This window comes from Ostrea edulis, chromosome 6 (genome assembly GCF_947568905.1).
Source record: "Ostrea edulis chromosome 6, xbOstEdul1.1, whole genome shotgun sequence".
NCBI lineage: Eukaryota > Metazoa > Mollusca > Bivalvia > Ostreida > Ostreidae > Ostrea > Ostrea edulis.
Genome location: NC_079169.1, coordinates 60,365,608 through 60,369,888, shown reverse-complemented (window position 1 = coordinate 60,369,888; position 4,281 = coordinate 60,365,608). Strand labels below are relative to the sequence as shown.

At 35.1% G+C, this 4,281-nt stretch overlaps 2 long non-coding RNA genes across 2 annotated transcripts in view; one reads left to right on the top strand and one right to left on the bottom strand.

Annotated features, from left to right (window-relative positions):
• The window catches only part of LOC125647606 (uncharacterized), a 3,878-nt gene extending 3,175 nt beyond the window's left edge, over positions 1 to 703 (top strand). The window contains exons 3-4 of the long non-coding RNA XR_007360013.2: positions 1 to 36; positions 374 to 703. The exon at positions 1 to 36 is cut by the window's left edge and continues 203 nt beyond it. This is a non-coding gene — a long non-coding RNA (uncharacterized LOC125647606). The remainder of the gene's footprint in view (positions 37 to 373) is intronic.
• On the bottom strand, positions 608 to 3,185 carry LOC125647605 (uncharacterized). The gene is made up of 4 exons (XR_008795917.1): positions 2,896 to 3,185; positions 2,134 to 2,284; positions 1,857 to 1,967; positions 608 to 1,666 (listed from the first exon to the last, which is right to left on the bottom strand). It is a non-coding gene; the product is annotated as an uncharacterized LOC125647605 (long non-coding RNA).
• Positions 3,186 to 4,281: the final 1,096 nt, after the last annotated feature.

Here is a 4,281-nt window from a genome sequence, read left to right as displayed (position 1 = left end):
AAATAGGCCTGTGCAAATGTTGGGATTTCCCTCTTGGTAAGTCAGCATTATAGATTGAACAATTATGTGTATGTGTACCTAACACACATACATTAGCTGTACATATACAATGTATGTATTCATATATATCATTATGGATGTATCCAAGTTTATTATAATTTTAAAGTAACATTTTATGAATGAAATACAAATACTTGTGATATTGAACTGCTAATGTTCTTTATAAACTTTACTTGCATCAAGTTTTGAATACTGCAGTACATCTATGTCAAAATAAGTATGCATATTGCAGTATAATACTTTCACCACTAATCAGAGCACTTGTAAATCATGTATATTGTATCAATACATGTAATGACATTTGCCATTTTAGAATGTGATGCAAGGGATGGTTCGCTGCACCTCAAAACAAAATTTGAATATTGGCATCAGATTCAAGGACAACACCACCTGAAAGACACCCAATGCAGTGATTTGCTAGTGTGGATTCCTAGTGACACTCAAATAATTCACATTGACAAAGAAGTATTATGGTCAACCTTTTAAGCGTGATAGAGTTTAATTATAATAATGAAGTATTTTTGCAGTCTAAAACAACACACATAACCACATGTACATATACTTTATTATGATATCAGTGGTGCATCTATCAAAGTTATGTAATTACATGTATATTTATTGAATAAACATTATAGACAGAGTTTTTCTTATTTTAGATGAACCAAAATACATGTATGTATAGACACAGTGTCCAGCTTTACAAAAATCATTCAATTACATGCATTTACTAAAACAATGGATTTTACTTCTTTCTTAATAATGCAGATTTGAAAATCTTCAGAATGAGAACAAAAGGCTTTATGTTTGATTGTATATTGTTTAACGTTCCTCTAGAGAATATTTCATTCTGATGGAGACGTTCCAAAGGGCTTTATATTGATATGAATATAAAAGGCTTTATATTTATATAAATATGTAGAAAAGTTATATTGCATATATGGTATTCATTACTTTTAACTTTAAAAATTCAATGTGGCAGGTATGTGCATATTTAAGGTATATATATACATGCAATTAATGTAATAAGTTTGTAGGATTTATCTGCAATCTTCTTCAAAAGGGGAACCTGCAAATTCACAAGATCCACACAAATCTGAAATATTTTGTCAGATCAATATCTATACTATGATAGAATATGGCTAAGGAATTTAAAAAAAAAATTATTCTCTCATTTTCCCATCCAACATGGATTCTGCATCTGGAAATTTTATAGCAAAGTTGTGCATCCTCTTTTGAGAAGTGGGATTTATTTGTAAGAAAGAATGGGATATTAAGTGTCATGTCATTTGGAAGTTTGTCAAATATACAAAATCCTTTGTCCGCCAGGAATATATCACCAACTTGCAACTTCTCTAAAATGCCACAATGGTTCACAATTGCCAAATTAGATTTGTATCCAGCATACAGATTGGATAAGCTGCATTAGGTGTAATACACATTAAGGTCTTTTCTTTGTGGCGACTCTTGTCATTACTGCAAGCGAAAAACTGGCTATTCATATCAATTTGGTCATATTAGGTCACTTCTGTTGCATCCATTGCAATCTTCAATTCTTCTGACTTTTATATTTCAGTTGAATGGACACTCCCAACAGTGTTCATGATCCCTTCAAACAAAATTTCATGAATATATGAAAAATATCCACAGAAAATGGTGTATACAGCAACATTTATACCCCCCTAAAATTACTAGGTAATTGAATATTGTGAAATCTGCGCTGACCTGTGAAATTGATAACTAGTCAGTGTATAGAAAGTGCATTGTTCATTTTTCCTTAACGAACCGCTAAAACATACCTTTCCAGGGTCTTTCAATTATGATGTTACCAATTGTCCAGGATGGTTTTCTTTAATTAAGCAGGTATATTTCTCACTGCAAGTTTACAACATCCTAGTCTTCAAGGGAAGCTGTAAGAACAAAAGCAATACCATTATAGTATTTGGTGTGCATATAAATTTAGATAACACTGAAATGAGAATGAAGAAAATACAGAAAAACCACCTGACACTAAACGTAACAACCGTTGTAACTTCCTGGTTTGATGTACTAGAATACTTGTATCGTGCACTGTACCTTTTTAAATGTTGAGGGTTTGGTGCTGTATACTCGTGATCATGTAGATGCACTTCATTGTTGTCTGGTACATATATATTGGTAGCAGTATCAACTTCGGTTCCTACATGTACGTTTGAAGCAGATGCTTCTGCTTCAGCAGGTTTCGTGACTTTGTGTCAATGAAAAAAAAGTAATATACCATAAGTTGCTGTTTTTATTGACTTAAAGTGGCTCACTACACAACAAAGTTGTAGTTTATGAAATAAGCACAGAATATGAGTGTTACAATCATTCTTTTCAAGGCCATGTGTCACTTTTACATAATTATACAATAAAGATATATGCCAGTTCTCTTGAAACACAATACAAAATTTAATCATGCAGGAGCCTATATAAAGGCAAGTAGTATCAAGGGTGTCCTGTCAACCCTTTCCCCTTTTCCTAGCAAGGTTATTTTTTCTATATTATTGATACAATAAATAAGTGTTCCTTCCCCTTTTCAGACAGAAGGGAATTATGTAGTAAAAGATGTTAATAAATGTTGAAATCAATAACGAAGAAAAACTTACCCCCCCCCCCCCCATTTATGAAATTGTAGTATATCATACATGTAATTGTTTGCTCTTATTATTTTATTTTTATCAGTTCGTCTGTCAAAATCTTTTGTAGGCCTACCCCCTCTGAAATATCTAAACAACACATCCAGTATATTCTGTCAGTTTATACACACGTGTGTTAATTTGACATGATTATTCGTTGAATTGTGATAATATTACGTACCTATATCCACCGCTTCCTTACTGTAGCATCGACTAGGAACCTAAATAAACTACATGGCAGGGTTTTCCCAGTCTCATGTATGCAGCTGATCGCTTAACAATACACCAAATTACATATTAGCGCCGATTCTCTGTTATGACTTAATATATTCCACATGTTGTTGTACCCGGAAGTAGTAAAACCGAAAGTGAAACCAAACGAGACTTACAGACCCTATACAACCTATCATTGGGTTAAATGCTGTCTAATGTGTTTCATACCGGTTGTTAGGCCGTTATTGGTACACTGATTTTGACTACGGATACTGATCAAGATATATGGCTCATGGCGGGTGTGGCCGGTCGACTAGCGACGATTGCTCTTTCTGGGCACCTGATCCCACCTCTGATATATCCAGGGGTCCGTGTTTGTCCAACTCTCTATTTTGTATTGCTTATAGGAGTTATGAGATTGATCACTGTTCGTTATCTTCACCTTTAATACACGAGTTATTAGAGCAGGTATTGAATTTTATATTTGATCAATAGGAGATATATTTGCGTGCACAATAATTAAATATCTTAGGTTGACCAGTTTTAGGATTTCAACGTGATCTGACCTCGTGAAGTACGATCCCAGGGATCGTGGATGCTTTGGGGATGTCCCCACAGAGATTGACTATGAGAGAAAAGGAAGTGTCCCTGCTGAGCTGAGTGTGCATGAAGAGAAACAATTCTATTTGGTCCTTACAACGTCTCGTAACCCACAGAACAACTGGATCCTCTCCATATTTATATCATGGAGGAATATGAAAAGTCTGCAATACTTCTTATTAGGACGACAACGGTCACTCCCGAATAAAACAATACCGATGAAAGGTGAAGATAACGAACAGTGATCAATCTCATAACTCCAACAAGCAATACAAAATAGATAGTTGGGCAAACACGGACCCCTGGACACACCAGAGGTGGGATCAGGTGCCTAGGAGGAGTAAGCATCCCCTGTCGACCGGTCACACCCGCCGTGAGCCCTATATCCTGTTCAGGTAAACGGAGTTATCCGCAATCAAAATCAGTGTGTCAAGAACGGCGCAACAATCGGTATGAAACACGTCAGACAGCATTTGACCCAATGATAGGTTGTATTGACGAACTAGATCGTTATAACGACCATAGAATTTGCGAAATGCTGACTTCAATTGAGACTGTTGAAACCCCTGTACCATCAACTTGTTTGTCAGTAGCATACCTCGATTTAAAAACTGACTATATGCAGAACAAGCTCTTACATATCTATATCTATCGATATAATACTTCATTTTTTCGCTTCTGTAATGAAGAGCGAATCAGACCGAAATATCAAAATATATCTATCTAACACGTGAAAAACCCGATGTCTATTTTC